General features: G+C 36.5%; 2 long non-coding RNA genes across 14 annotated transcripts in view; one reads left to right on the top strand and one right to left on the bottom strand.

Moving 5' to 3' along the window:
• The window catches only part of LOC128011454 (uncharacterized), a 181,752-nt gene that overhangs the window by 8,465 nt on the left and 153,146 nt on the right, over positions 1 to 20,141 (top strand). For 2 of the 13 annotated variants that reach the window (XR_008182701.1, XR_008183243.1), the window contains exon 1: positions 14,133 to 14,408. The exons of 7 other annotated variants lie outside the window; for them this stretch is intronic. This is a non-coding gene — a long non-coding RNA (uncharacterized LOC128011454). Of the gene's footprint in view, positions 1 to 3,646; positions 3,796 to 6,529; positions 6,678 to 11,958; positions 12,107 to 14,132; positions 14,409 to 20,141 lie in introns of those variants that run through there. 4 more of the 13 variants (XR_008183742.1, XR_008183746.1, XR_008183721.1 and 1 more) reach the window with 4 other exon arrangements.
• The window catches only part of LOC128015573 (uncharacterized), a 124,577-nt gene that overhangs the window by 43,466 nt on the left and 60,970 nt on the right, over positions 1 to 20,141 (bottom strand). The gene's annotated exons all lie outside the window — the stretch shown is intronic.

The following is a 20,141-nucleotide window of genomic DNA, read 5'->3' as shown; positions in this document are numbered from 1 at the left end:
AATAGGCCTTTGTGTACAATATGCAAATAACATATTATAAAATTACTGGTTTATAGTTGTCCAAATGCAATTGTTCAACATGTTTTTGATAATTATTGACCTTCAGAGTCTAGAGAATTGTACTTCAGTGGTTTTATTGATTTTCATCTTAAATCCTATCAGTAGTATGCCAAAGTAACTTTTTAAAAGAATCTTGAATATTTAATTAACAGCTTTATTGACAACATTGGTCCCCGAGGCAAAGTTGTTCAGAATGAGGAGATTCATCAAATGATATGAAGATTTAGTGTTTTTGAGTGAATATATGAGCATTTTCAAACAATTTGTGGCCATTTACCATATAAATCTTGTGTTTTGAGACCTTTTCTACTGTTATAGCGCCACCTATGGTCTGATCTCCATGAAACTTTGCATGCTTGTTAAGAGTCACCTGTTACATGATTTCACTGAGTTTCATAAAGTTTTGAGTTTTCGTTTAGGTTTTATAGGCTTTGGGGTATGTTTGGCCACACCCCTTTTCTAAATTACCCCTTTAACGCTAGCCAAAGTACAAAATTCAACATTTTTTTGATAATTATTGATCTAGAGAGTCCACAAAATATTACTGCAGTGGTTTGGTTCCAATCGGGTAAAAAACCTAGGACTAGTTCGCAAAAGTAGGTTTTTATCATATTCTTGAATAATTAATGAACGATTTGATTGACATCTTCGCTCCTTGGGGCAAAGTTGTTCAAAAAGAGGAGATCTATCATATGATATTAAGATCTAGTGTTTGTTTGAATGTATGAACATGTTCTACAAATTGTGATAATTTTCTGTTGAAAATTTGTGTTTTTGAGGCTTTTTCAACTGTTATAGCGCCACCTATGGTCCGATCTCCATGAAACTGTGCATACTTGTTAAGAGTCACCTGTTACATGTTTTCACCGAGTTTCATAAAGTTTTGAGTTTTCGTTTAGGTTTTATAGGCTTTGGGGTATGTTTGGCCACACCCCTTTTCTAAATTGACCCTTTAAAGCTAACCAAAGGACAAAATTCAACATTTTTTTGATAATTATTGATCTAGAGAGTCCACAGAATATTACTGCAGTGGTTTGGTTCAGATCGGGCAAAAAACCTAGGACTAGTTCGCAAAAGTAGCTTTTTAACATATTTGTGAATAACAATTGAACGATTTAATTGACAGCAATGGTTCTTGAGGCAAAGTTGTGCATTATGAGGAGATCTATCCAAGGATATGCATAGTGTGTTGATATGTGAAACACCACGTGATTACAGAGCCATAAAACTCGTTAGCGCCAACTAGTGGCCGATTTCTTTCAAAATTCTTACAGACCTTAAGGTTCATGAGTTGAACGTACCCAGCAAGTTTCATTCCGATCAACATCCGTTAACCCTTTCAAATAGGTGCTTAAAATTGTTTGGCCAATGGCGGCCATGTTTTTTGAGATATGCAAATGTCCTCATAAGTACTTGTGCCCCTTCAGACCAAGACACTGCATACCAATTTTCGAGTCAATCGATCCAACGGTTGCCTAGTTGTAGCCATTTATGTGTTTTTTCTATCTTATAGCGCCCCCAAGTGGCTGAGATGCGCAATTTTTTTTGTTTGACCAAAGATTGAGCTCATACATATGTGTACCGAGTTTGGTGAAGATATCTCATTCCGTTCAAGAGTTATAGTCAAAATAACATTTGGCTAACGTTAGCATAGATGCTTTTTGGTGTACTGTTTCGCGTAAGAACCGAAATTTCAACTTTTTTTTGATAATTATTGATATTCAGTGTCCAAGGAATATTTCTGCAGTGGTTTGGTTTCGATTGGTTGAAAATCCTAGGACTAGTTCGCAAAAGTAGGTTTTGGATATAGCTCGATTTTGCACGAAAACGGTGCGTCGTAGAGCAAAAAATGCAGGTGTGCACTTTTGTTCGGGCTAACCCAAGGATTGCAATGATACCATGTTTTTGAGTCTACGGCTAACGGTTTATGTCCTGCGGCCAAAAATGTCCAAAATTTTAGTTTTTTGCGCTGTAGCGCCCCCGTTAGGCCGATTGGGCCGGTTTTTTGTATCTGAGTAGCGAGCAGGACTACTACCATCTGACCAAGTTTCAGCTCTCTAGGCCTTACGGTTTGGGCTGCACATTCAGTTTTAAGGCGGAAGAATAATAATAATAATAAAAATCTTAACAATTACAATAGGGTTTCAGCACTGCGTGCTTGAACCCCTAATAATAATAAAAATCCTAACAAATACAATAGGGTTTCAGCACTGCGTGCTTGAACCCCTAATAATAAAAATCCTAACAAATACAATAGGGTTTCAGCACTGCGTGCTTGAACCCCTAATAAAAATCCTAACAGATACAATAGGGTTTCAGCACTGCGTGCTTGAACCCCTAATTAAAGCTGCAAGCAGCATTTATGGGGTTCAAGCACTTAAGGGATCTTAGGTGGTCAGAGCCAACCTGGACATATATGGATGGCCGTTAAACACATCCAAAATGGAGAATAGGCTAACAGACAGACACACACACTGAAATTAAATGATTAAACTCGTTTTTAAGATTTTAGATGTCATTTTCAGGTTTCACTGTAATCATAATGTGGTAAAATTTTAAAAACTGATATGTCTGAATGAACAAAATGGAAAACTTTAACTCAATGAGATTTGAAATGTTGTAAGAGTGTTTTTTGTATTGTTTAGGCATTACATCCTTTCAACTGTACAGTTTAAGTTAGCTGAATGAGCCCATTAGTGGTTTTCCGCTGCCATCTAGTGGTTATAAATGGCAATTTCTCATACATCAATGTGTTAATCCTTTTAACTCTTAGTGTTTTTTGCCCAATATCTCTTAAATATGGCATGCTCGTTTAGAATGAAATTATGCATTATTTTACACAGTTTTGATAATTTGTGGGCTTTCTGTTTGTATTAATAGGCCTTTGTGTACACTATGCAAATAACATATTATAAAATTACTGGTTTATAGTTGTCCAAATGCAATTGTTCAACATGTTTTTGATAATTATTGACCTTCTGAGTCTAGAGAATTGTACTTCAGTGGTTTTATTGATTTTCAGCTTAAAGCCTTGGAATACTTTGCCAAAGTAACTTTTTCAAATAATCTTGAATATTTAATTAACAGATTTATTGACAAAATTGGTCCCAGAGGCAAAGTTTTTCAGAATGAGATCTATCATATGATATGAAGATTTTGTGTTTTTGAGTGAATATATGTGCATTTTCAAACAGTTTGAGGCCATTTACCATCTAAATCATGTGTTATGAGACCTTTTCTACTGTTATAGCGCCACCTATGGATCGATCTCCATGAAACTTTGCAGCCTTGTTGAGAGTCACCTGTTACATGATTTCACCTAGTTTCATAAAGTTTTGAGATTTCGTTTAGGTTTTATAGGCTTTGGGGTATGTTTGGCCACACCCCTTTTTCTAAATTACCCCTTTACAGCTAACCAAAGGACAAAATTCAACATTTTTTTGATAATTATTGATCTAGAGAGTCCACAGAATATTACTGCAGTGGTTTGGTTCTGATCGGGCAAAAAATATAGGACTAGTTCGCAAAAGTAAGTTTTTAACATATTTGTGAATAACAATTGAACAATTTGATTGACAGCAATGGTTCTTGAGGAAAAGTTGTGCATTATGAGGAGATCTATCAAATGATATGCATATTGTGTTGATATGTGAAACACCACGTGATTACAGAGCCATACAACTCGTTAGCGCCAACTAGTGGCCGATTTCTTTCAAAATTCTTACAGACCTTAAGGTTCATGAGTCGAACGTACCCAGCGAGTTTCGTTCCAATCAACATCCGTTAACCCTTTCAAATAGGTGCTTAAAATTTTTTGGCCAATGGCGGCCATGTTTTTTGAGATATGCAAATGTCCTCATAGGTACTTGTGCCCCTTCAGACCAAGACACTGCATACCAATTTTCAAGTCGATCGAGCCAACGGTTGCCTAGTTATAGCCATTTATGTGTTTTTTCTATCTTATTGCGCCCCCAAGTGGCAGAGATGCGCAATTTTTTTGATTTGACCAAAGATTGAGCTCGTACATATGTGTACCAAGTTTGGTGAAGTTATCTCATTCCGTTCAAGAGTTATAGTTAAAATAGCATTTGGCCACCGTTACTATAGACGCTTTTTGGCATACTGTTTCGCGTAAAAATTGAAATTTCAACTTTTTTTTGATAATTATTGATATTGAGTGTCCAGGGAATATTTCTGAAGTGGTTTGGTTCTGATCGGTTGAAAATCCTAGGACTAGTTCGCAAAAGTAGGTTTCGGATATAGCTCAATTTTGCGAGAAAACGGTGTGTCGTAGACCCCAAAAAGGCGCCGTACACTTTTGTTCGGGCTAACCCAAGGATTGCTATGATGCCATGTTTTTGAGTTTATGGCTAACGGTTTACGATTCACGGCCAAAAACGTCCAAAATTTTTGTTTTTTGCGCTATAGCGCCCCCGTTTGGCCGATTGGGCTGAGACTTTGATAAGTTCTCCCCAAAATGAGCTCTACGATCTGTCCAAATTTCAGCTCTCTAGGCCTTACGGTTTGGGCTGCACGTTCAGTTCTAGGGCGGAAGAATAATAATAATAATAATAATTAAAGCTGCAAGCAGCATTTTACCGGGGTTCAAGCACATTAAGGCCTCTGAGGTGGTCAGAGCCAACCTGGATGTTTGGGTGACAGCTAGACACATTCAAAATGGAGAACAGGCTAACAGACAGACACACACACTGAAAGCAAATGATTAGACTAATATATGTATACTCTATAAGCATATGCACACACACACACACACAAAGATACACATATACATGCACAAACATTTTGTTGCAGATATAGGTATTTGAAATAAGTGATAGGTGACAAACTTATTGCAAGTCTTCTCTTTTTTAGAGTTTAGATGTCATTTTCAGATTAAACTGTAATCATAATGTGGCAAAATTGTTAAAACTGATACATCTGTATGAACAAAATGGAAAACATCAATTCAATGAGATTTAAAATGTTATAACAGTTAATTTATTAATGTTTTGCCATGAATTCATAAAAACAGTACTAGCTGAATGAGCCCATTAGTGGTCTTCCGCTGCCATCTAGTGGTTATAAATTGCATTTACTCAAACAACACTGTGTTTTTAAACATAACTGTTAAAGTGTTGTTGTTGGGTTTTTTTTTTGCCCTATCTCTCTTAAATTTTGCATGCTTGTTTAGAATGAAATCATGCATTACTTTACACAGTTTTGATAATTTGTGGGATTTCTGTTTGTATTAATAGGCCTTTGTGCCTCTGGGGTGGTCTCGGTCAACCAGGATGTATGGATGACATTTAAACACATCCAAAAGACAGACACACACACACTGAAATTAAATGATTAAACTAGTTTTTAAGAATTTAGATGTCATTCAGGTTTCACTGTAATCACAATGTGGCAAAATTGTAAAAAATGATGTGTCTGTTTGAACAAAATGGAAAACATTGATTCAATAAGATTCAACATGTTATAACAGTTAATTTATTAATGTTTTGGCATTAATTCATGAATCCTTTCTACAGTACTGTTCAACTTAACTGAATGAGCCCATTAGTGGTCTTCCGCTGCCATCTAGTGGTTATAAATTGCATTTACTGAAACAACACTGTGTTTCTAAACATAACTGTTATAGTGTTGTTGTTTTTTTTGCCCAATCTCTCTTAAATTTTGCATGCTTGTTTAGAATGAAATCATGCATTATTTTACACAGTTTTGATCATTTGTGGGATTTCTGTTTGTATTAATAGGCCTTTGTGTACACTATGCAAACAACATATTATAAAATTACTGGTTTATAGTTGTCTAAATGCAATTGTTCAACATGTTTTTGATAATTATTGACCTTCAGAGTCTAGAGAATTGTACTTCAGTGGTTTTATTGATTTTTATCTTATACCCTATCACTAGTTTGCCAAAGTACCTTTTTAAAATAATCTTGAATATTTATTTAACAGCTTTATTGACAACGTTGGTCCCAGAGGCAAAGTTGTTCAGAATGAGGATATTTATCAAATGATATGAAGATTTAGTGTTTTTGAGTGAATATATGAACATTTTCAAACAATTTGAGGCCATTTACCATAGAAATCTTGTGTTTTGAGACCTTTTCTACTGTTATAGCGCCACCTATGGTCTGATCTCCATGAAACTTTGCATGCTTGTTAAGAGTCACCTGTTAAATGATTTCACTGAGTTTTATAAAGTTTTGAGTTTTCGTTTAGGTTTTATAGGCTTTGGGGTATGTTTGGCCACACCCCTTTTTCTAAATTACCCCGTTACAGCTAACCAAAGGACAAAATTCAACATTTTTTTAATAATTATTGATCTAGAGAGTCCACAGAATATTACTGCAGTGGTTTGGTTCCGATCGGGCAAAAAACCTAGGACTAGTTCGCAAAAGTAGGTTTTTAACATATTTGTGAATAACAATTGAACGATTTGATTGACAGCAATGGTTCTTGAGGCAAAGTTGTGCATTACGAGGAGATCTATCAAATGATATGCATATTGTGTTGATATGTGAAACACCACGTGATTACAGAGCCATAAAACTCGTTAGCGCCAACTAGTGGCCGATTTCTTTCAAAATTCTTACAGACCTTAAGGTTCATGAGTCGAACGTACCCAGCGAGTTTCGTTCCGATCAACATCCGTTAACCCTTTCAAATAGGTGCTTAAATTTGTTTGGCCAATGGCGGCCATGTTTTTTTAGATATGGAAATGTCCTCATAGGTACTTGTGCCCCTTCAGACCAAGACACTGCATACCGATTTTTAAGTCGATCGAGCCAACGGTTGCCTAGTTATAGCCATTTATGTGTTTTTTCTATCTTATAGCGCCCCCAAGTGGCAGAGATGCGCATTTTTTTTTATTTGACCAAAGATTGAGCTCATACATATGTATACCGAGTTTGGTGAAGATATCTCATTCCGTTCAAGAGTTATAGTCAAAATAGCATTTGGCTAACGTTAGCATAGACGCTTTTTGCTGTACTGTTTCGCGTAAGAATTGAAATTTCAACTTTTTTTTGATAATTATTGATATTGAGTGTCCAGGGAATATTTATGAAGTGGTTTGGTTCTGATTGGTTGAAAATCCTAGGACTAGTTCGCAAAAGTAGGTTTCGGATATAGCTCGATTTTGCGAGAAAACGGTGCGTCGTAGACCCCAAAAAGGCGCCGTGCACTTTTGTTCGGGCTAACCCAAGGATTGCAACAATGCCATGTTTTTGAGTCTACGGCTAACGGTATACGATTTACGGCCAAAAATGTCCAAAATTTTTCTTTTTTGCGCTGTAGCGCCCCCGTTAGGCCGATTGGGCTGAGACTTTGATAAGTTCTCCCCAAATTGAGCTCTACGATCTGTCCAAATTTCAGCTCTCTAGGCCTTACGGTTTGGGCTGCACGTTCAGTTTTACGGCGGAAGAATAATAATAATAATAATAATAATAATAATAATAATAATAATAATAATTAAAGCTGCAAGCAGCATTTACGGGGTTCAAGCACTTAAGGCATCTTAGGTGGTCAGAGCCAACCTGGACATATATGGATGGCCGTTAAACACATCCAAAATGGAGAATAGGCTAACAGACAGACACACACACTGAAATTAAATGATTAAACTCGTTTTTAAGATTTTAGATGTCATTTTCAGGTTTCACTGTAATCATAATGTGGCAAAATTTTAAAAACTGATATGTCTGAATGAACAAAATGGAAAACTTTAACTCAATGAGATTTGAAATGTTGTAAGAGTGTTTTTTGTATTGTTTAGGCATTACATCCTTTCAACTGTACAGTTTAAGTTAGCTGAATGAGCCTATTAGTGGTTTTCCGCTGCCATCTAGTGGTTATAAATGGCAATTTCTCATACATCAATGTGTTAATCCTTTTAACTCTTAGTGTTTTTTGCCCAATATCTCTTAAATATGGCATGTTCGTTTAGAATGAAATTATGCATTATTTTACACAGTTTTGATAATTTGTGGGCTTTCTGTTTGTATTAATTGGCCTTTGTGTACACTATTCAAATAACATATAAAATTACTGGTTTATAGTTGTCCAAATGCAATTGTTCAACATGTTTTTGATAATTATTGACCTTCTGAGTCTAGAGAATTGTACTTCAGTGGTTTTATTGATTTTCAGCTTAAAGCCTTGGAATACTTTGCCAAAGTAACTTTTTCAAATAATCTTGAATATTTAATTAACAGATTTATTGACAAAATTGGTCCCAGAGGCAAAGTTTTTCAGAATGAGGAGATCTATCATATGATATGAAGATTTAGTGTTTTTGAGTTAATATATGTGCATTTTCAAACAGTTTGAGGCCATTTACCATCTAAATCTTGTGTTATGAGACCTTTTCTACTGTTATAGCGCCACCTATGGATCAATCTCCATGAAACTTTGCAGCCTTGTTGAGAGTCACCTGTTACATAATTTCACCTAGTTTCATAAAGTTTTGAGTTTTCATTTAGGTTTTATAGGCTTTGGGGTATGTTTGGCCACACCCCTTTTTCTAAATTACCACTTTACAGCTAACCAAAGGACAAAATTCAACATTATTTTGATAATTATTGATCTAGAGAGTCCACAGAATATTACTGCAGTGGTTTGGTTCTGATCGGGCAAAAAATCTAGGACTAGTTCGCAAAAGTAGGTTTTTAACATATTTGTGAATAACAATTGAACGATTTGATTGACAGCAATGGTTCTTGAGGCAAAGTTGTGCATTATGAGGAGATCTATCAAATGATATGCATATTGTGTTGATATGTAAAACACCACGTGATTACAGAGCCATAAAACTGGTTAGCGCCAACTAGTGGCCGATTTCTTTCAAAATTCTTACAGACCTTAAGGTTCATGAGTCGAATTTACCCAGCGAGTTTCGTTCCGATCAACATCCGTTAACCCTTTCAAATAGGTGCTTAAAATTGTTTGGCCAATGGCGGCCATGTTTTTTGAGATATGCAAATGTCCTCCTAGGTACTTGTGCCCCTTCAGACCAAGACACTGCATACCAATTTTCAAGTCGATCGAGCCAACGGTTGCCTAGTTATAGCCATTTATGTGTTTTTTCTATCTTATAGCGCCCCCAAGTGGCAGAGATGCGCAATTTTTTCTATTTAACCCAAAATTGAGCTCGTACATATGTGTACCAAGTTTGGTGAAGTTATCTCATTCCGTTCAAGAGTTATAGTTAAAATAGCATTTGGCCAACGTTACTATAGACGCTTTTTGGCGTACTGTTTCGCGTAAGAATTGAAATTTCAACTTTTTTTTGATAATTATTGATATTGAGTGTCCAGGGAATATTTCTGAAGTGGTTTGGTTCTGATTGGTTGAAAATCCTAGGACTAGTTCGCAAAAGTAGGTTTCGGATATAGCTCGATTTTGCGAGAAAATGGTGCGTCGTAGACCCCAAAAAGGCGCCCTACACTTTTGTTCGGGCTAACCCAAGGATTGCTATGATGCCATATTTTTGAGTTTATGGCTAACGGTTTACGATTCACGGCCAAAAACGTCCAAAATTTTTGTTTTTTGCGCTGTAGCGCCCCCGTATGGCCGATTGGGCTGAGACTTTGATAAGTTCTCCCCAAAATGAGCTCTACGATCTGTCCAAATTTCAGCTCTCTAGGCCTTACGGTTTGGGCTGCACGTTCAGTTCTAGGGCGGAAGAATAATAATAGGTGCTTAAAATTGTTTGGCCAATGGCGGCCATGTTTTTTGAGATATGCAAATGTCCTCCTAGGTACTTGTGCCCCTTCAGACCAAGACACTGCATACCAATTTTCAAGTCGATCGAGCCAACGGTTGCCTAGTTATAGCCATTTATGTGTTTTTTCTATCTTATAGCGCCCCCAAGTGGCAGAGATGCGCAATTTTTTCTATTTAACCCAAAATTGAGCTCGTACATATGTGTACCAAGTTTGGTGAAGTTATCTCATTCCGTTCAAGAGTTATAGTTAAAATAGCATTTGGCCAACGTTACTATAGACGCTTTTTGGCGTACTGTTTCGCGTAAGAATTGAAATTTCAACTTTTTTTTGATAATTATTGATATTGAGTGTCCAGGGAATATTTCTGAAGTGGTTTGGTTCTGATTGGTTGAAAATCCTAGGACTAGTTCGCAAAAGTAGGTTTCGGATATAGCTCGATTTTGCGAGAAAATGGTGCGTCGTAGACCCCAAAAAGGCGCCGTGCACTTTTGTTCGGGCTAACCCAAGGATTGCTATGATGCCATGTTTTTGAGTTTATGGCTAACGGTTTACGATTCACGGCCAAAAACGTCCAAAATTTTTGTTTTTTGCGCTGTAGCGCCCCCGTATGGCCGATTGGGCTGAGACTTTGATAAGTTCTCCCCAAAATGAGCTCTACGATCTGTCCAAATTTCAGCTCTCTAGGCCTTACGGTTTGGGCTGCACGTTCAGTTCTAGGGCGGAAGAATAATAATAATAATAATAATTAAAGCTGCAAGCAGCATTTACCGGGGTTCAAGCACATTAAGGCCTCTGAGGTGGTCTGAGCCAACCTGGATGCATGGATGACATTTAAACACATCCAAAATGGAGAACAGGCTAACAGACAGACACACACACTGAAAGTAAATGATTAGACTAATATATGTATACTCTATAAGCATATGCACACACACACACACACACACACACACACAGAAAGACACAAATATACATGCACAAACATTTTGTTGCAGATATAGGTATTTGAAATAAGTGATAGGTGACAATAAACTTATTGCAAGTCTTCTCTTTTTAAGAGTTTAGATGTCATTTTCAGGTTAAACTGTAATCACAATGTGGCAAAATAGTAAAAACTGATATATCTGTAAGAACAAAATGGAAAACATTGACTCAATGAGATTTAAAATGTTATAACAGTTACATTTTTAATGTTTTGGGATGAATTCATGAATCCTTTCAACAGTACTGTTCAACTTAACTGAATGAGCCCATTAGTGGTCTTCCGCTGCCATCTAGAGGTTATAAATTGCATTTACTCAAGCAACACTGTTTTTAAACATAACTGTTATAGTGTTTTGTTTTTTTTTTGCCCAATCTCTCTTAAATTTTGCATGCTTGTTTAGAATGAAATTATGCATTGTTTTACACAGTTTTGATAATGTGTGGGCTTTCTGTTTGTATTAATATGCCTTTGTGTACACTATGAAAAGAACATATTATAAAATTACTGGTTTATAGTTGCCCAAATGCAATTGTTCAACATGTTTTTGATAGTTATTGACCTTCAGAGTCTACAGAATTGTACTTCAGTGGTTTTATTGATTTTCATCTGAAACCCTATCACTAGTATGCCAAAGTAACTTTTTAAAATAATCTTGAATATTTAATTAACAGCTTTATTGACAACATTGGTCCCAGAGGCAAAGTTGTTCAGAATGAGGAGATCTATCATATGATATGAAGATTTAGTGTTTTTGAGTGAATATATGAGCATTTTCAAACAATTTGGGGCCATTTACCATATAAATCTTGTGTTTTGAGACCTTTTCTACTGTTATAGCGCCACCTATGGTCTGATCTCCATGAAACTTTGCATGCTTGTTAAGAGTCACCTGATACATGATTTCACTGAGTTTCATACAGTTTTGAGTTTTTCTTTAGGTTTTATAGGCTTTGGGGTATGTTTGGACACACCCCTTTTTCTAAATTACCCGGTTACAGCTAACCAAAGGACAAAATTCAACATTTTTTTAATAATTATTGATCTAGAGAGTCCACAGAATATTACTGCAGTGGTTTGGTTCCGATCGGACAAAAAACCTAGGACTAGTTCGCAAAAGTAGGTTTTTAACATATTTGTGAATAACAATTGAACGATTTGATTGACAGCAATGGTTCTTGAGGCAAAGTTGTGCATTACGAGGAGATCTATCAAATGATATGCATATTGTGTTGATATGTGAAACACCACGTGATTACAGAGCCATAAAACTCGTTAGCGCCAACTAGTGGCCGATTTCTTTCAAAATTCTTACAGACCTTAAGGTTCATGAGTCGAACGTACCCAGCGAGTTTCGTTCCGATCAACATCCGTTAACCCTTTCAAATAGGTGCTTAAATTTGTTTGGCCAATGACGGCCATGTTTTTTGAGATATGCAAATGTCCTCATAAGTACTTGTGCCCCTTCAGACCAAGACACTGCATACCGATTTTCAAGTTGATCGAGCCAACGGTTGCCTAGTTATAGCAATTTATGTGTTTTTTCTATCTTATAGCGCCCCCAAGTGGCAGAGATGCGCAATTTTTTTGATTTGACCAAAGATTGAGCTCATACATATGTGTACCGAGTTTGGTGAAGATATCTCATTCCGTTCAAGAGTTATAGTCAAAATAGTATTTGGCTAACGTTAGCATAGACGCTTTTTGGCGTACTGTTTCGCGTAAGAATTGAAATTTCAACTTTTTTTTAATAATTATTGATATTGAGTGTCCAGGGAATATTTATGAAGTGGTTTGGTTCTGATTGGTTGAAAATCCTAGGACTAGTTCGCAAAAGTAGGTTTCGGATATAGCTCGATTTTGCGAGAAAACGGTGCATCGTAGACCCCAAAAAGGCGCCGTGCACTTTTGTTCGGGCTAACCCAAGGATTGCAACAATGCCATGTTTTTGAGTCTACGGCTAACGGTATACGATTTACGGCCAAAAATGTCCAAAATTTTTGTTTTTCGCGCTGTAGCGCCCCCGTTAGGCCGATTGGGCTGAGACTTTGATAAGTTCTCCCCAAATTGAGCTCTACGATCTGTCCAAATTTCAGCTCTCTACGCCTTACGGTTTGGGCTGCACGTTCAGTTCTAGGGCAGAAGAATAATAATAATAATAATAATTAAAGCTGCAAGCAGCATTTACGGGGTTCAAGCACTTAAGGCATCTTAGGTGGTCAGAGCCAACCTGGACATATATGGATGGTCGTTAAACACATCCAAAATGGGGAATAGGCTAACAGACAGACACACACACTGAAATTAAATGATTAAACTCGTTTTTAAGATTTTAGATGTCATTTTCAGGTTTCACTGTAATCATAATGTGGCAAAATTTTAAAAACTGATATGTCTGAATGAACAAAATGGAAAACTTTAACTCAATGAGATTTGAAATGTTGTAAGAGTGTTTTTTGTATTGTTTAGGCATTACATCCTTTCAACTGTACAGTTTAAGTTAGCTGAATGAGCCCATTAGTGGTTTTCCGCTGCCATCTAGTGGTTATAAATGGCAATTTCTCATACATCAATGTGTTAATCCTTTTAACTCTTAGTGTTTTTTGCCCAATATCTCTTAAATATGGCATGCTCATTTAGAATGAAATTATGCATTATTTTACACAGTTTTGATAATTTGTGGGCTTTCTGTTTGTATTAATAGGCCTTTGTGTACACTATGCAAATAACATATTATAAAATTACTGGTTTATAGTTGTCCAAATGCAATTGTTCAACATGTTTTTGATAATTATTGACCTTCTGAGTCTAGAGAATTGTACTTCAGTGGTTTTATTGATTTTCAGCTTAAAGCCTTGGAATACTTTGCCAAAGTAACTTTTTCAAATAATCTTGAATATTTAATTAACAGATTTATTGACAAAATTGGTCCCAGAGGCAAAGTTTTTCAGAATGAGGAGATCTATCATATGATATGAAGATTTAGTGTTTTTGAGTGAATATATGTGCATTTTCAAACAGTTTTAGGCCATTTACCATCTAAATCTTGTGTTATGAGACCTTTTCTACTGTTATAGCGCCACCTATGGATCAATCTCCATGAAACTTTGCAGCCTTGTTGAGAGTCACCTGTTACATGATTTCACCTAGTTTCATAAAGTTTTGAGTTTTCGTTTAGGTTTTATAGGCTTTGGGGTATGTTTGGCCACACCCCTTTTTCTAAATTACCCCTTTACAGCTAACCAAAGGACAAAATTCAACATTTTTTTGATAATTATTGATCTAGAGAGTCCACAGAATATTACTGCAGTGGTTTGGTTCTGATCGGGCAAAAAATCTAGGACAAGTTCGCAAAAGTAGGTTTTTAACATATTTGTGAATAACAATTGAACGATTTGATTGACAGCAATGGTTCTTGAGGCAAAGTTGTGCATTATGAGGAGATCTATCAAATGATATGCATATTGTGTTGATATGTGAAACACCACGTGATTACAGAGCCATAAAACTCGTTAGCGCCAACTAGTGGCCGATTTCTTTCAAAATTCTTACAGACCTTAAGGTTCATGAGTCGAACGTACCCAGTGAGTTTCGTTCCGATCAACATCCGTTAACCCTTTCAAATAGGTGCTTAAAATTGTTTGGCCAATGGCGGCCATGTTTTTTGAGATATGCAAATGTCCTCATAGGTACTTGTGCCCCTTCAGACCAAGACACTGCATACCAATTTTCAAGTCGATCGAGCCAACGGTTGCCTAGTTATAGCCATTTATGTGTTTTTTCTATCTTATTGCGCCCCCAAGTGGCAGAGATGCGCAATTTTTTTTATTTTACCCAAAATTGAGCTCGTACATATGTGTACCAAGTTTGGTGAAGTTATCTCATTCCGTTCAAGAGTTATAGTTAAAATAGCATTTGGCCAACGTTACAATAGACGCTTTTTGGCGTACTGTTTCGCGTAAAAATTAAAATTTCAACTTTTTTTTGATAATTATTGATATTGAGTGTCCAGGGAATATTTCTGAAGTGGTTTGGTTCTGATTGGTTGAAAATCCTAGGACTAGTTCGCAAAAGTAGGTTTCGGATATAGCTCGATTTGCGAGAAAACGGTGCGTCGTAGACCCCAAAAAGGCGCCGGGCACTTTTGTTCGGGCTAACCCAAGGATTGCTATGATGCCATGTTTTTGAGTTTATGGCTAACGGTTTACGATTCACGGCCAAAAACGTCCAAAATTTTTGTTTTTTGCGCTATAGCGCCCCCGTTTGGCCGATTGGGCTGAGACTTTGATAAGTTCTCCCCAAAATGAGCTCTACGATCTGTCCAAATTTCAGCTCTCTAGGCCTTACGGTTTGGGCTGCACGTTCAGTTCTAGGGCGGAAGAATAATAATAATAATAAAAATCCTAACAATTACAATAGGGTTTCAGCACTGCGTGCTTGAACCCCTAATTAAAGCTGCAAGCAGCATTTACGGGGTTCAAGCACTTAAGGCATCTTAGGTGGTCAGAGCCAACCTGGACATATATGGATGGCCGTTAAACACATCCAAAATGGAGAATAGGCTAACAGACAGACACACACACTGAAATTAAAAGATTAAACTCGTTTTTAAGATTTTAGATGTCATTTTCAGGTTTCACTGTAATCATAATGTGGCAAAATTTTAAAAACTGATATGTCTGAATGAACAAAATGGAAAACTTTAACTTAATGAGATTTGAAATGTTGTAAGAGTGTTTTTTGTATTGTTTAGGCATTACATCCTTTCAACTGTACAGTTTAAGTTAGCTGAATGAGCCCATTAGTGGTTTTCCGCTGCCATCTAGTGGTTATAAATGGCAATTTCTCATACATCAATGTGTTAATCCTTTTAACTCTTAGTGTTTTTTGCCCAATATCTCTTAAATATGGCATGCTCGTTTAGAATGAAATTATGCATTATTTTACACAGTTTTGATAATTTGTGGGCTTTCTGTTTGTATTAATAGGCCTTTGTGTACACTATGCAAATAACATATTATAAAATTACTGGTTTATAGTTGTCCAAATGCAATTGTTCAACATGTTTTTGATAATTATTGACCTTCTGAGTCTAGAGAATTGTACTTCAGTGGTTTTATTGATTTTCAGCTTAAAGCCTTGGAATACTTTGCCAAAGTAACTTTTTCAAATAATCTTGAATATTTAATTAACAGATTTATTGACAAAATTGGTCCCAGAGGCAAAGTTTTTCAGAATGAGGAGATCTATCATATGATATGAAGATTTAGTGTTTTTGAGTGAATATATGTGCATTTTCAAACAGTTTGAGGCCATTTACCATCTAAATCTTGTGTTATGAGACCTTTTCTACTGTTATAGCGCCACCTATGGATCAATCTCCATGAAACTTTGCAGCCTTGTTGAGAGTCACCTGTTACATGATTTCACCTAGTTTCATAAAGTTTTGAGTTTTCGTTTAGGTTTTATAGGCTTTGGGGTATGTTTGGCCACACCCCTTTTCCTAAATTACCCCTTTACAGCTAACCAAAGTACAAAATGTAACATTTTTTTGATAATTATTGATCTAGAGAGTCCACAGATTATTACTGCAGTGGTTTGGTTCCAATCGGACAAAAAACCTAGGACTAGTTCGCAAAAGTACGTTTTTAACATATTTGTGAATAACAATTGAACGATTTGATTGACAGCAATTGTTCTTGAGGCAAAGTTGTGCATTATGAGGAGATCTATCAAATGATATGCATATTGTGTTGATATGTGAAACACCACGTGATTACAGAGCCATAAAACTAGTTAGCGCCAACTAGTGGCCGATTTCTTTCAAAATTCTTACCGACCTTAAGGTTCATGAGTCGAACGTACCCAGCGAGTTTCGTTCCGATCAACATCCGTTAACCCTTTCAAACAGGTGCTTAAAATTGTTTGGCCAATGGCGGCCATGTTTTTTGAGATATGCAAATGTCCTCATAGGTACTTGTGCCCCTTCAGACCAAGACACTGCATACCAATTTTCAAGTCGATCGAGCCAACGGTTGCCTAGTTATAGCCATTTATGTGTTTTTTCTATCTTATTGCGCCCCCAAGTGGCAGAGATGCGCAAATTTTTTTATTTGACCAAAGATTGAGCTCATACATATGTGTACCAAGTTTGGTGAAGATATCTCATTCCGTTCAAGAGTTATAGTTAAAATAGCATTTGGCCAACATTAGCATAGATGCTTTTTGGCGTACTGTTTTGCATAAGAATTGAAATTTCAACTTTTTTTTGATAATTATTGATATTGAGTGTCCAGGGAATATTTATGAAGTGGTTTGGTTCTGATTGGTTGAAAATCCTAGGACTAGTTCGCAAAAGTAGGTTTCGGATATAGCTCGATTTTGGGAGAAAACGGTGCGTCGTAGACCCCAAAAAGGCGCCGTGCACTTTTGTTCGGGCTAACCCAAGGATTGCAACAATGCCATGTTTTTGAGTCTATGGCTAACGGTTTACGATTTACGGCCAAAAATGTCAAAAATTTTAGTTTTTTGCGCTGTAGCGCCCCCGTTAGGCCGATTGGGTCGAGACTCAGTATCTGACAAGAAGGCCGGACTACTACAATCTGACCAAATTTCAGCTTTCTAGCCCTTACGGTTTAGGCTGCACGATCAGTTTGAGTGGAGAATAATAATAATAATAATAATTAAAGCTGCAAGCAGCATTTTACGGGGTTCAAGCATTTAAGGCCTCTGAGGTGGTCTTGGCTAACCTGGATGCATGGATGACAGTTAAAGACATCCAAAATGAAGAATAGGCTGGCAGACAGACACAAACACTGAAATTAAATGATTAAACTAGTTTTTAACAGTTTAGATGTCATTTTCAGGTTAAACTGTAATCACAATGTGGCAAAATTGTAAAAAACTGATATATCTGTATGAACAAAATGGAAAACATTGACTCAATGAGATTTAAAATGTTATAACAGTTAATTTTTTTTATGTTTTGGCATGAATTAATGAATCCTTTCAACAGTACTGTTCAACTTTACTGAATGAGCCCATTAGTGGTCTCCCGCTGCCATCTAGTGGTTCTAAATTGCATTTACTCAAGCAACACTGTGTTTTTAAATATAACTGTTATAGTGTTGTTATTTTTTTTGACCAATCTCTCTTAAATTTTGCATGCTTGTTTAGAATGAAATTATGCATTATTTTACACAGTTTTGATAATTTGTGGGCTTTCTGTTTGTATTAATAGGCCTTAGTGTACACTATGCAAATAACATATTATAAAATTACTGGTTTATAGTTGTCCAAATGCAACTGTTCAATATGTTTTTGATAATTATTGACCTTCAGAGTCTAGAGAATTGTACTTCAGTGGTTTTATTGATTTTCAGCTTATACCCTATCACTAGTTTGCCAAAGTAACTTTTTGAAATAATCTTGAATATTTAATTAACAGCTTTATTGACAACATTGGTCCCAGAGGCAAAGTTGTTCAGAATGAGGAGATCTATCATATGATATGAAGATCTAGTGTTTTTGAGTGAATATATGAGCATTTTCAAACAATTTGAGGCCATTTACCATATAAATCTTGTGTTTTGAGACCTTTTCTACTGTTATAGCGCCACCTATGGTGCGATCTCCATGAAACTTTGCATGCTTGTTAAGAGTTACCTGTTACATGTTCTCACCACGTTTCATAAAGTTTTGAGTTTTCGTTTAGGTTTTATAGGCTTTGGGGTATGTTTGGCCACACCCCTTTTCTTAATTACCCATTTAACGCTAACCAAAGTACAAAATTGAACATTTTTTTGATAATTATTGATCTAGACAGTCCACAGAATATTACTGCAGTGGTTTGGTTCCGATCGGACAAAAAACCTAGGACTAGTTCGCAAAAGTAGTTTTTTAACATATTTGTGAATAACAATTGAACGATTTGATTGACAGCAATGGTTCTTGAGGCAAAGTTGTGCATTATGAGGAGATCTATCAAATGATATGCATATTGTGTTGATATGTGAAACACCACGTGATTACAGAGCCATAAAACTCGTTAGCGCCAACTAGTGGCCGATTTCTTTCAAAATTCTTACAGACCTTAAGGTTCATGAGTCGAACGTACCCAGCGAGTTTCGTTCCGAACAACATCCGTTAACCCTTTCAAATAGGTGCTTAAATTTGTTTGGCCAATGGCAGCCATGTTTTTTGAGATATGCAAATGTCCTCATAGGTACTTGTGCCCCTTCAGACCAAGACACTGCATACCAATTTTCAAGTCGATCGAGCCAACGGTTGCCTAGTTATAGCCATTTATGTGTTTTTTAAATCTTATTGCGCCCCCAAGTGGCAGAGATGCGCAATTTTTTTTTATTTGACCAAAGATTGAGCTCATACATATGTGTACCAAGTTTGGTCAAGATATCTCATTCCGTTCAAGAGTTATAGTCAAAATAACATTTGGCTAACGTTAGCATAGACGCTTTTTGGCGTACTGTTTCGCGTAAGAATCGAAATTTCAACTTTTTTTTGATAATTATTTATATTGAGTGTCCAGGGAATATTTCTGCAGTGGTTTCGTTCCGATTGGTTGAAAATCCTAGGACTAGTTCGCAAAAGTAGGTTTCGGATATAGCTCGATTTTGCGAGAAAACGGTGCGTCGTAGAGCAAAAAATGCAGCTGTACACTTTTGTTCGGGCTAACCCAAGGATTGCAACGATGCCTTGTTTTTGAGTCTACGGCTAACGGTTTACGACCTGCGGCCAAAAATGTCAAAAATTTTAGTTTTTTGCGCTGTAGCGCCCCCGTTAGGCCGATTGGGCCGGTTCTTTGTATCTGAGTAGCGAGCAAGACTACTACCATCTGACCAAGTTTCAGCTCTCTAGGCCTTACGGTTTGGGCTGCACGTTCAGTTTTAAGGCGGAAAAATAATAATAATAATAAAAATCTTAACAATTACAATAGGGTTTCAGCACTGCGTGCTTGAACCCCTAATAATAATAATAATAATAAAAATCCTAACAAATACAATAGGGTTTCAGCACTGCGTGCTTGAACCCCTAATAATAATAATAATTAAAGCTGCAAGCAGCATTTTACCGGGGTTCAAGCACATTAAGGCCTCTGAGGTGGTCAGAGCCAACCTGGATGCATGGATGACAGTTAAACACATCCAAAATGGAGAACAGGCTAACAGACAGACACACACACTGAAAGTAAATGATTAGACTAATATATGTATACTCTATAAGCATATGCACACACACACACACACACACACACAAAGACACACAAAGATACACTTATACATGCACAAACATTTTGTTGCAGATATAGGTATTTGAAATAAGTTATAGGTGACAATAAAC

Source organism: Carassius gibelio, chromosome A1 (genome assembly GCF_023724105.1).
Source record: "Carassius gibelio isolate Cgi1373 ecotype wild population from Czech Republic chromosome A1, carGib1.2-hapl.c, whole genome shotgun sequence".
Taxonomy (NCBI): Eukaryota; Metazoa; Chordata; class Actinopteri; order Cypriniformes; family Cyprinidae; genus Carassius; species Carassius gibelio.
The sequence above is the reverse complement of the archived record's forward strand: the minus strand, read 5'-3'. Positions and strand labels throughout refer to the sequence as shown.